This window comes from Triturus cristatus, chromosome 10 (assembly GCF_964204655.1).
Source record: "Triturus cristatus chromosome 10, aTriCri1.1, whole genome shotgun sequence".
Lineage (NCBI taxonomy): Eukaryota > Metazoa > Chordata > Amphibia > Caudata > Salamandridae > Triturus > Triturus cristatus.
The window spans coordinates 978,472,755-978,485,912 of NC_140593.1; positions in this window are offsets into that span (position 1 = coordinate 978,472,755).

Sequence of the window (13,158 nt, forward strand, 5' to 3'; positions counted from 1 at the left end):
AACTATGTCCTTATCTAATAACTGCACCAAAACACATGCACTTATAAACTCACCCTGCTGTCAACTACCAGCACTCTACCTACTCAATCACTGTCTATGCACTTCTACAATGATTCAGGCATGAAGATACACCATACTACAGTCAAATCTGCACAATATATGCAGGCCCCTAACCCCTTGTAGACTACTGATTCACTTTTGTAATAATCTAGGTAGTACTCATGCAGTGCTCCAATCACACTCTCACTCTGTCATTACTGTTGCAATCATCCTTAAAGAACCATGCCCTCATGTAATCTCTGTACCGAAACACAAGCACTTATAAACTCACCCTAGTGTCAACTACCAGCACTCTATCTACTCAGTAACTGTGTATGCACTTCTACAATGATTCAGGCATGAAGAGACACTGTGCTACAGTTAAATGTGCACAATCTATGCAGAACTGTAACCCCCTGTAGACTACTGATTCACTCCTGTAATAATCTAAGTACTACTCATGCAGTGCTCCAATCACACTCTCACTCTCTCTTCACTGTTGCAATCATCCTCATAGAACCATGCCCTCATCTAATCTCTGTGCGGAAACACAAGCACTTATAAACTCACGCTGGTGTCAACTACAGCACTCTATCTACTCAGTCACTGTGTATGCAATTGTACAATGTTTCAGGCATGAACAGACACCGTGCTACAGTTAAATGTTCACAATGTATGCAGGCCCCTAACCTCCTGTAGACTACTGATGCACTTTTGCTATAATCTATGTAGTACTCATGAAGTGCTCCAATCACACTCTCACTCTCTCTTCACTGTTGCAATCATCCTCATAGAACCATGCCCTCATCTAATCTCCGTGCCGAAACACAAGCACTTATAAACTCACCCCGGTGTTAATTACCAGCACTCTATCTACTCAGTCACTGTGTATGTACTTGTACAATGTTTCAGGCATGAAGAGACACTATGCTACAGTTAAATGTGCACAATGTATGCAGGCCCCTAACCCCCTGTAGACTACCGATTCATTTTTGCAATAATCTATGTAGTACTCATGCAGTGCTCCAATCACACTCTCACTCTCTCTTTACTGTTGCAATCATCCTCATAGAACCATGCCCTCATCTAATCTCTGTGCCGAAACACAAGCACTTATAAACTCACCCTGGTGTCAACTACAGCACTCTATCTACTCAGTCACTGTGTATGCACTTGTACAATGTTTAGGGCATGAAGATACACTGTGCTACAGGTAAATGTGCACAATGTATGCAGGCACCTAACCCCCTGTAGACTACTGATTCACTTTTGCAATAATCTATGTAGTACTCATGCAGTGCTCCAATCACACTCTCACTCTTTTCACTTTTGCAATCATCCTCATAGAACCATGCCCTCATCTAATCTCTGTGCAGAAACACAAACACTTATAAACTCACCCTGGTGTCAACTACAGCACTCTATCTACACAGTCACTGTGTATGCACACGTACAATGTTTCAGGCATGAAGAGACACTGTGCTACAGTTAAATGTGCACAATGTATGCAGGCCCCTAATCTCCTGTAGACTAATGATTCACTTCTGCAATAATCTATGTAGTACTCATGCAGTGCTCCAATCACACTCTCACTCTCTCTTCATTGTTGCAATCATCCTCATAGAACCATGCCCTCATCTAATCTCTGTGCAGAAACACAAGCACTTATAAACTCACCCTGGTGTCAACTACCAGCACTCTATCTACTCAGACACTGTGTATGCACTTGTACAATGTTTCAGGCATGAAGAGACACTGTGCTACAGTTACATGTGCGCAATGTATGCAGGCCCCTAACCCCCTGTAGACTACTGATTCACTTTTGCAATAATCTATGTAGTACTCATGCAGTGCTCCAATCACACTCTCACTCTCTCTTCACTGTTGCAATCATCCTCATAGAACCATGCCCTCATCTAATCTCTGTGCCGAAACACAAGCACTTATAAACTTACCCTGGTGTCAACTACTAGCACTCTATCTACTCAGTCACTGTGTATGCACTTGTACAATGATTCAGGCATGAAGAAACACTGTGCTACAGTTAAATGTGCACAATCTACGCAGGCCTGTAACCTCCTGTAGACTAAAGATTCACTCCTGTAATAATATAAGTACTACTTATGCAGTGCCCCAATCACTTTGTCACTCTCTCTCCACTCTTGCAATCATCCTCACAGAACCATGCCCTTATCTAATCTCTGTGCCGCAACAGAAGCACTTATAACCTCACCCTGCTGTCAAGTACCAGCACTGTAAATATGTAGTCACTGCCCATGCACTTGGACAATGACTCAGTGTTAGACCTGTCAGCCCTTTGGGTGGTCCCTCCTCATCATTATTTATTTTGTCCCACTTTTGCCTCAAACCCTGTTTGAATTTTTCCTTTTTGGGAACCACCAGACTTTTTCGTGTTGCTGCAGATTCAGGGAGCCATTTTAGCTACCCCTGAAACTTCTGTCTGAGGGCCTGGAGCACAAAATGGTGGCCACCTGTGACATCACCAGCATCCACTGGAACCTACCAGCACCTTCCAGAACATTCCAGAACCCTGTGACAGTTGGAGGCGGTTTAGAATGTTGGGAAGCTAAGAGAGAGAGTTGGCAGTTGGAGCTGGCAGTTGGCACCTGACTGGTGAAGAGTGAGCAGCAGAAACCTGAAGGAGGAAGGAGTGAAGCAGCAGGGGTGGAAACTTGTGCCTGGAGTGGGGTCCATAAACCCACCCTTGATACTAGTCCCTACTGACTGAGCCCAGCCTGGAGCCCTGTGTGGGAAGAAGCCAGAAAAACCATCCTAAGGACCTGGACAGCAGGAACAGGCCTTAGAAACAGAGAACAGCAAGACCCTGACCTGGAAACTGGTTTCCCTGGAGTCCGACGTCGAGTAGCCTGAGACCTGGAGCCCGAGGTGGAAAAGCGGCGCTGACTGGAAAAGCAGACGTCGTACCCGGAGCCGCCGGAGGTCGAGAGAGGGCGCCGTCAGAGGTCGTGAGGAGTACCAGAGGTCGAGGAGGAAGTCACCCGAGGTCGAGTGAGCGGCGTCATCGGAGGAGTGAAGTCCGCCCTCCGGAGTCGTCGGAGACCGAGGTGAAGTGTAACGGAGGTCGGGAGTGAGGATCGCACTCCGGAGTCGCCGGAACCTGTGAGAATCGTGCCGGAGGTCGGGAGTGGAGGTCGCACTCCGGAGTCGCTGGAAACCTAAGGAGAGGAGCACCGGAGGTCGGGAGTGAGGATCGCACTCCGGAGCCGCCGGAAGTCGACATCGAGTCAAGGCCGGCCGACGTCATCGAAGTTGAGGTCGCCATCGGACCGGAGCCGCCCGAAGTCGACATCGAGTAAAGACTGCCCGACACCATCGAATCGGAGGTCGAGATCGAACCGAGGCCGCCGACATCGAAACCGGAACCGCCTACCGGCGTCGTCAAGAACTGACATTGTGCCGAGGCCGCCGACATCGAACCGGAACCGCCTCACGGCGTCGACACGACTCCAGCGGCGTCGGAGCATCAGAAAAAGGGCAGTAAGTGGAGTAGAGGGCGCCTAAGGCCCTGTGGAGACCTGAGAGACTGCTCTAAGGGGCTAGGGAGGTGCTGGAACCAACCTGACTGTGCCAGGGGTGAGCTGGGACTAATCTAGAGAAGTTGTGTGGAGGGAGAGAGCCAGGTCTCTGGTATTCCCCCCTTGATCTACCTCAGTTTAGGCCTCAGCCTTGTCCAAACCAGGGAGTAGACACCCCCAAGCCTTCCACATCCCCACAAGCTGTGCCTGGGCCAAATCAGCCCTTAGGAATTCAAAAGTGATCTGATTCTATGAGTGTCACTGTCAGCTTTTAAGTATTTATTAGGGGCACTGTATTTATTGTATTTAACCTATTTATTGTTCCACTGTATTTATTGGTCCACAGTATTTATTGATGCACAATATTTATTGGTTTACAGTATTTATTGCCTCAAAATATTTAATTGCCTGTATGTATTGCACCCTTATTTATGCCTTCAGTATTTATGATCACCCCTATTTATTGAATCATTAAGCCAGTATTTATTTGACCTGCACTATCTAAAAAGTTTGTATCTTGTGATTGTTATTTATTTTATCCAATCAGCAACTAAGAGAAAAAGAAGATAAAGAAAGATATTTTCATAATTTTTACGGTGTAGAGTCGTTTTTGGAACGGATGCACGCATGGTTATTGTTTGGGTATGTCGTATGCTTAGCACGGAGCCTGATTCCTGACCACTCGAGCCAAGCTACCACGGTGTGTCCGGAAGACCACCACCACCCTTTCAGAGTGGGAGTGTGGTTTTCCAACATAAATTGGTGTTCAGTGGTGGGATAGAGCTGTGCCTACGTATACTCAACAATAACTGTGGGTAGTCCATAGGCCTACACCGGGAGTTTTCTCAAAGCGGCCTTCCTAATTGTGGGTTTTTGTTTTTTTCCAAATTTACTCTGGTGGTGGGAGGAGGTATTATTAAAGGTACCCCCCTGCATAGTTACTGCACAAAACCTGTCCTCTAACCTGAGTGGGCGAGATGGAATTTGTACTAGAAAATCTAGAAACGTACACTGTGGCCCAACTCAGGGAGTTTTGCCAGCGGGAGGGGGTGTACTGTCCCCCAGGAGCAAAGAAGGGTGCACTCCAAACCAGCTTAAGGGCTTGGGGGGAGGCACGCCGAGAAAGCAAGGCTGAGGAGGAGGACAGGGATAGAGAGCCTGACACCGAGGGGGCTGAGATGTACCAACCTGAGGTGGGGAACCTGTCAGCGGGGCCCAGAACCATTTCTAGGAAGGGCAGCAGTGCCTCTAGCGGTGGCTTGTCTGAAGTGGAGTTAACAGACCGGAGGGAGAAAAGACAGCTCACCTGGGACTTAGCAAGGCTGGAGAAGGAGAAGGAGGAGCAGAGGATGGCCCATGAATTACGACTGAAAGAAATAGATCTTCAGATCCTGAGAATCGGGGCCCAACCTGTTCCTAATGGTGGCAGCCAAACCCAAGAGATCACCAGGGAACCTAAACCATACCTGCCGAAGGACATAGTAGCTAGCTATGGGGCGGGTGACGATATCGCCAAGTGGCTAGCGGCCTATGAGGTCTCGTTGAGGGCCCATGGGGTTCCAGAGAAGTACTGGGGAGGGGGATTGTACAAGTACATGCCTCCAGCTGGTAGGGATGCTTTGTTGGCCCTCGAAGAGGATGAGCAGACCCACTACCCCACCATGAAACTGGCGCTCATAAGGAAGTTTGGACTAACACCCGAAAAGTACAGACAGAAGTTCAGGGGTAGTCACAAACTGGGCACACAGAATTGGGTGGACTTCCTGGACTATGCAAAGAAGGCACTGGAAGGTTGGATTCAGGGCAGTGAAGTGAGGAACTACGAGGGGTTGTTTGACCTAGTACTGAAGGAACACCTGCTCGAGAAATGTTTCCCTGAACTGCGGCAACACCTGGTGGATAGCAAGCTGACCAGTCCCCGGAAGCTTGCTGAGGAGGCGGACATTTGGGCTAGTACCCGGGTGTCCACAAGGGGGACTGGAGGGGATACTCAAAAGGCCGGACAGGGCGCCCCCCAGAAGAAAGAGGGAGGGGAAAAGAAAAAGGAGTTCTCCAAAGGCCCCCAAAGTAACTTCCAAGGGAAGGGAACAGGATTCACCCCTAGGGCTAACCCACCCAGAAACCCTAATCCTGGCCAGAGTCAGCAGCCAAGGGTTGTCCATTGCTATGAGTGCGGTGGCGTTGGACACTATAAAGGAGATCCGAAGTGCTTGAAACGACCACCCCCTCCCACTGGAGGAAAGACCCCCGGAGTAGCTAGTGTAGTGCTCGGGGAGGAGATGCCCTTAACTAAGGGAAGGGAGTGGGCGGGTGTCACTTTAGTGTCCCTGGGAGAACGGGAGATGGTTCCTAAGATCCAGGTGCCCGCAAATACCGCAAAGTATGGGCAGTGGGTCACCATCAACGGCCAAAGAGGGGAGGCTCTGAGAGACACAGGAGCCAGTATGACTATGGTGCGTAGCCAACTGGTGTCTCCAGAGCAGGTAATTCTCGATGTACTCCACCCCGCCGCGATGGCTGACGGCAGAACAGTCCACTATCCAGTGGCCGAGGTTCCCTTTGAATGGGGGGGGGTTGCAGGTTCACTTCGAGTTGCCGTAAGCCCTGCCGTGCCAGTCGATTGTCTGCTGGGGAATGACATGGAGCACAACGCTTGGAAGGAGGTGGAATACCGGACTCACACTGAGATGCTGGGTACACCTGACTGGGCCTGTGTTAGCACAAGGTCCGCGACTACCCGAAGAGGGAGTTCATTTCGGCTGGAGCCTGGAACAAAGGCCCAGCCAGCTGCCAGTCAAGGGAAGAACCGAGGACAGGAGGAGCCTGCCTCAGCGTCCCCACCCCGTAGGACGGATAGGCCACCGGAGGTGGTGGACCAGGAGTCTGCGGTGGGGGACGTTACCAACCTGGAGGACCTACCCATCCCGGCCGAGTGGCACGTGGAGGGAGGCCCGTCCAGGGAGGAATTCTGCCAGGGCCAGAGGGAGTGCCCTACCCTTGAGGGGCTGAGGCGACAGGCCGAAGCCCAGGCAGCAGGGAACGTTGAAGGGAACTACAGTGTTTACTGGGAGGATGGCCTCCTCTACAGTGAACCCAAGGCACCCCTACATGGATCGTCACGAGCCTTGGTAGTCCCACAACGTTATCGAGCCTTCCTTCTGGAGTTGGCTCACGAGATACCATTGGCAGGACACCTGGGGCAAGACAAGACCTTCGCCCGTCTTGTCCCACACTTTTATTGGCCTCAGATGAAAGTGTCGTCCGATACCTACTGCCGGACATGTGTGTCTTGCCAAGCCAGTGGGAAAACAGGGGTGAAGCTGAAAGCTCCCCTGGAACCACTTCCTGTCGTTAGCACCCCCTTTGAAAGGGTGGGCATCGACATTGTGGGTCCGTTAGATCCACCGACTACAGCTGGTCACAGGTTTATCCTGGTTCTGGTGGATCATGCCACACGGTACCCAGAGGCAATACCTCTGAGGACCATAACAGCACCTGTTGTGGCTAGGGCCCTGATGGGAATCTTTACCCGAGTGGGTTTTCCCAAGGAAGTTGTGTCCGACAGGGGGACCAACTTCATGTCAGCGTACATGCGGGCCATGTGGAAGGAGTGTGGAGTGACATACCGGTTCACCACTCCTTACCACCCCCAGACAAATGGTCTGGTGGAGAGGTTTAACAAAACCTTGAAGGGCATGATCAGAAGTCTGCCTGAAAGCCTGCGGAGGAAATGGGACGTCCTCCTACCCTGTTTACTTTTTTCCTACAGGGAAGTGCCACAGAAGGGAGTGGGCTTCAGCCCCTTCGAGCTTCTGTATGGGCACCCTGTACGTGGACCTCTCAACCTGGTGAGAGACGGATGGGAAAGAACTCTCAGAAAGCTTCCCCAGGATGTGGTGAGCTACATGCTGGCCTTCCGGAGCCAAATGGCTAAGTTGTGGAAGCAAGCTTCTGACAACTTGGAAGCCAGCCAAGCAGTGATGAAGGCGTGGTATGACCACAATGCTCACCCGGTGGAGTTGGAGCCTGGCCAGAAGGTGTGGGTGATCGAACCGGGAGAGCTTAGTGCCCTCCAGGATCGCTGGTCAGGACCCTTTGAGGTGTTGGAGAAGAAGGGTAAGGCTACCTACTTGGTGGACCTGAAGACCCCTCGTCAGCCCCTGCGGGTGCTGCATGCCAACCGCCTCAAACCCCACCACGAGAGGCCCGAAGTCATCTTGCTGATGGTGACTGACGGAGGAGAGGACGTGGAAAGCGAGCCTCTCCCCGATTTGTTTGCGTCTCAAGAAAAGGATGGGTCGGTGGAGGGAGTGATTCTCTCCCCATCTCTAACTCCTGAACAGCAGGAGGACTGTCGCCAGGTCCTGGGGCAGTACTCTTCGTTGTTCTCCCTTGTCCCGGGTAGGACTCACCTGTGCGTCCATGACGTGGACACAGGAGACAGCCCACCTGTGAAGTCCAAGATCTACCGGATGTCAGACAAGGTGAAGGCCAGCATTCATAGTGAAGTCACTAAGATGCTGGAGCTAGGAGTGATCGAACCTTCTAGCAGCCCCTGGTCCAGTCCGGTGGTACTAGTACCAAAAGCTGCACCACCGGGTGCCCAACCGGAACTGAGGTTCTGTGTGGACTACCGGGGACTGAATTCAGTGACCAAAACTGATGCTCATCCGATCCCTAGGGCGGATGAATTGATTGACCGGCTGGGAGCTGCCCAATATGTAAGTACCTTTGACCTTACTTCAGGGTACTGGCAGATCTCTTTGACTGATGGAGCAAGGGAAAGGTCAGCCTTCTCCACGCCCAATGGCCACTACCAGTTCTGTGTGATGCCCTTTGGGCTCAAGAACGCACCTGCCACGTTTCAGCGCCTGGTAAACCAGATCCTCACCGGAATGGAGAGTTTCTCTGCTGCTTATCTGGATGACATAGCCGTCTTCAGTAACAGCTGGGAGGATCACTTGCGTCACCTGCAAGCTGTTCTCCAGGCCCTGAGACAAGCTGGATTGACGATCAAGGCCAGCAAGTGCCAGATCGGGCAGGGGTCGGTAGTGTACCTTGGACACTTGGTGGGTAGGGGAGCGGTGCAACCCCTCCAGGCGAAGATCGAGGCCATCATGGCCTGGGAACCCCCCAAGACACAGACTGAGGTCCGAGCATTTTTGGGTCTCACGGGATACTACCGCCGCTTCGTGAAGGGGTACGGAACCATCATAGCCCCCCTCACGGAGCTCACGTCCAAGAAACAACCTCGACGGGTAGTCTGGATGGAGGCTTGTCAGCAAGCCTTTGAGAAATTGAAGAAAGCCATGTGCAAGGCCCCGGTCTTAAGGGCCCCAGACTTTTCCAAGGAGTTCATTGTCCAGACAGATGCATCAGAACATGGCATTGGGGCAGTGTTATCGCAACTCAACGAAGAGGGTCTGGATCAACCCGTGGTCTTCCTATCCCGGAGACTACTTCCCAGGGAACAGAAGTGGAGTGCAATAGAGCGTGAAGCCTTCGCAGTGGTATGGGCTCTGAAGAAGTTGCGGCCATACCTGTTTGGCTCGCACTTCCTGGTTCAGACCGACCACAGACCCCTTCGTTGGCTGATGCAAATGAAGGGGGAGAATCCCAAGTTGTTGAGGTGGTCTATTGCCCTACAGGGAATGGACTTTCAGGTGGAACATCGGCCTGGAGTGAACCACGCCAATGCAGACGGTCTCTCAAGGTATTTCCGCCTTAGTGACGAGAACTCCCAAGGGGTTGGGTAGCTCTCCCCACTTTCAGCTGGGGGGGACGCGTGTTAGACCTGTCAGCCCTTTGGGTGGTCCCTCCTCATCATTATTTATTTTGTCCCACTTTTGCCTCAAACCCTGTTTGAATTTTTCCTTTTTGGGAACCACCAGACTTTTTCGTGTTGCTGCAGATTCAGGGAGCCATTTTAGCTACCCCTGAAACTTCTGTCTGAGGGCCTGGAGCACAAAATGGTGGCCACCTGTGACATCACCAGCATCCACTGGAACCTACCAGCACCTTCCAGAACATTCCAGAACCCTGTGACAGTTGGAGGCGGTTTAGAATGTTGGGAAGCTAAGAGAGAGAGTTGGCAGTTGGAGCTGGCAGTTGGCACCTGACTGGTGAAGAGTGAGCAGCAGAAACCTGAAGGAGGAAGGAGTGAAGCAGCAGGGGTGGAAACTTGTGCCTGGAGTGGGGTCCATAAACCCACCGTTGATACTAGTCCCTACTGACTGAGCCCAGCCTGGAGCCCTGTGTGGGAAGAAGCCAGAAAAACCATCCTAAGGACCTGGACAGCAGGAACAGGCCTTAGAAACAGAGAACATCAAGATCCTGACCTGGAAACTGGTTTCCCTGGAGTCCGACGTCGAGTAGCCTGAGACCTGGAGCCCGAGGTGGAAAAGCGGCGCTGACTGGAAAAGCAGACGTCGTACCCGGAGCCGCCGGAGGTCGAGAGAGGGCGCCGTCAGAGGTCGTGAGGAGTACCAGAGGTCGAGGAGGAAGTCACCCGAGGTCGAGTGAGCGGCGTCATCGGAGGAGTGAAGTCCGCCCTCCGGAGTCGTCGGAGACCGAGGTGAAGTGTAACGGAGGTCGGGAGTGAGGATCGCACTCCGGAGTCGCCGGAACCTGTGAGAATCGTGCCGGAGGTCGGGAGTGGAGGTCGCACTCCGGAGTCGCCGGAAACCTAAGGAGAGGAGCACCGGAGGTCGGGAGTGAGGATCGCACTCCGGAGCCGCCGGAAGTCGACATCGAGTCAAGGCCGGCCGACGTCATCGAAGTTGAGGTCGCCATCGGACCAGAGCCGCCCGAAGTCGACATCGAGTAAAGACTGCCCGACGCCATCGAATCGGAGGTCGAGATCGAACCGAGGCCGCCGACATCGAAACCGGAACCGCCTACCGGCGTCGTCAAGAACTGACATTGTGCCGAGGCCGCCGACATCGAACCGGAACCGCCTCACGGCGTCGACACGACTCCAGCGGCGTCGGAGCATCAGAAAAAGGGCAGTAAGTGGAGTAGAGGGCGCCTAAGGCCCTGTGGAGACCTGAGAGACTGCTCTAAGGGGCTAGGGAGGTGCTGGAACCAACCTGACTGTGCCAGGGGTGAGCTGGGACTAATCTAGAGAAGTTGTGTGGAGGGAGAGAGCCAGGTCTCTGGTATTCCCCCCTTGATCTACCTCAGTTTAGGCCTCAGCCTTGTCCAAACCAGGGAGTAGACACCCCCAAGCCTTCCACATCCCCACAAGCTGTGCCTGGGCCAAATCAGCCCTTAGGAATTCAAAAGTGATCTGATTCTATGAGTGTCCCTGTCAGCTTTTAAGTATTTATTAGGGGCACTGTATTTATTGTATTTAACCTATTTATTGTTCCACTGTATTTATTGGTCCACAGTATTTATTGATGCACAATATTTATTGGTTTACAGTATTTATTGCCTCAAAATATTTAATTGCCTGTATGTATTGCACCCTTATTTATGCCTTCAGTATTTATGATCACCCCTATTTATTGAATCATTAAGCCAGTATTTATTTGACCTGCACTATCTAAAAAGTTTGTATCTTGTGATTGTTATTTATTTTATCCAATCAGCAACTAAGAGAAAAAGAAGATAAAGAAAGATATTTTCATAATTTTTACGGTGTAGAGTCGTTTTTGGAACGGATGCACGCATGGTTATTGTTTGGGTATGTCGTATGCTTAGCACGGAGCCTGATTCCTGACCACTCGAGCCAAGCTACCACGGTGTGTCCGGAAGACCACCACCACCCTTTCAGAGTGGGAGTGTGGTTTTCCAACACTCAGGCATGAAGAGACACCGTGCTACAGTCAAATGTGCACAATCTATGCAGGCCCCTAACCCCCTGTAGACTACTGATTCACTCTTGTAATTATCTAGGTAGTACTCATTAGGCCTGGGCTAAAATTCCGTTCCGGACGCGGAAATTGCGATAATTTGACATTTTCGCGTTCCGCGGAGAGCGCGGAAATGTCAAAATTTCCGCAATCCGCATTTTACCAGAAATTTTTTGCTTGCTCGCGCTGTTAAATAATACATTCTCGCGTGCGCGCGATCGCCTTACCTGAATCCCCGCGTTCGCCGACAAGTTTTCCCGATCCGGTCGCGTTCTCCATGAAATGTTGGATTGTTGGTAGCCATTTGCGATGTCTCGCGACAGTTCGCGCCCACAGTGACGTCATTCGTTGCGCGATCACGTCTTTCTTCTCGCGATCATGCACCGCGAGACAAGTGAAAACAAGATGGCCGCGCCCGCGAGCAACCACATGGGTACGCTGGAGAGCCACGACCATGCAGAAAATACCGCGAACAGGCGGGAAAAAAACTTCTGCATCTTCGCGATATTTCCGCGTGTTTGCGGAGATTGTTAACATTGTCGCAATAATTTGCGAAAGTGAATTTCGCAAATTCCGCCCACCCCTAGTACTCATGCACTGCTCCAATCACACTGTCACTCTCTCTCCACCCTTGTAATTATCCTGACTAAAAATATACATATAGTGTGGCCTAGCCACTAACACAAGTACACCTACATCATTCACTGCACTATGCATGCACACCTCTAACTACATACATACTATTGGAACACTCCTGTAAATACTAAGGTACTACCCATGCAGTCTAGCAAACCTCTTGTTACTGCTATGCACTTTCTCAATCATCCATCCAGCACTATGTACTTATCGAAATTACTCTGCCAATTCGTAAGCTCTTATGGAGCAGATTTACAAGCCCCCTGCGCCATTAGTACATCACTCTTTTTGACGTAGTGGTGGTGCTGGGGACAGCTCCATGTTTACAAGGAGAGGAAAAGCCTCCCTGCATGGCTTTTCCTCTCCTTGTAAATACAGCCCCGTCATACGCAACACTTTCTGTTGAAGGGGCGTTCCATGGCTGTTGCTGTGTATGTTCCCACACAACACCCATGGAACAAGATATATCTCTAGATTTACAAGAAATCATAAATCTAGTCATGTTTGTGAATACTGCAGCACTCTAGAGGTGGTGTAGCAAGACACAACGAGGAGAAATGTTTTCATTTCATCTAATTTTTTCCTCTTTCAATGCGTGCTGCATTCTACACCACACATTGAAGGAGGAAAATGCCTTTAGTGATTGTTTTTGTACAGGAACGTGTCCCTTCCTGCACAAAAACAATCTCCCCATGATGCAGGCATCCTTGCATCATGATGCAAGGGTGTCTGTGCCAGCACATGGCTACAGTTTGTGCACCAGTGCAGAGTGAAGCATAGAGTTGCGACATATTCATGTAAATATGTTGCATCTCTGTGCTTCAGAAGTGCTGCAGCGCAGTACAGCAAAAAGGCTTGCAGTGCCACACTACAGCACTTCCTCATACATCTGCCCAGTGCCACACTACAGCACTTCCTCATACATCTGCCCCTATACATTCACCATACACTACTAATGCATTCTTTCAGTCAATCATGCTCTACACATATATTCAACCAAACTGTCACACATTACCATGTAATTATAGTTCCTTTTTTTAACCAGATAATGTAGTTCTGACAAGAACTTT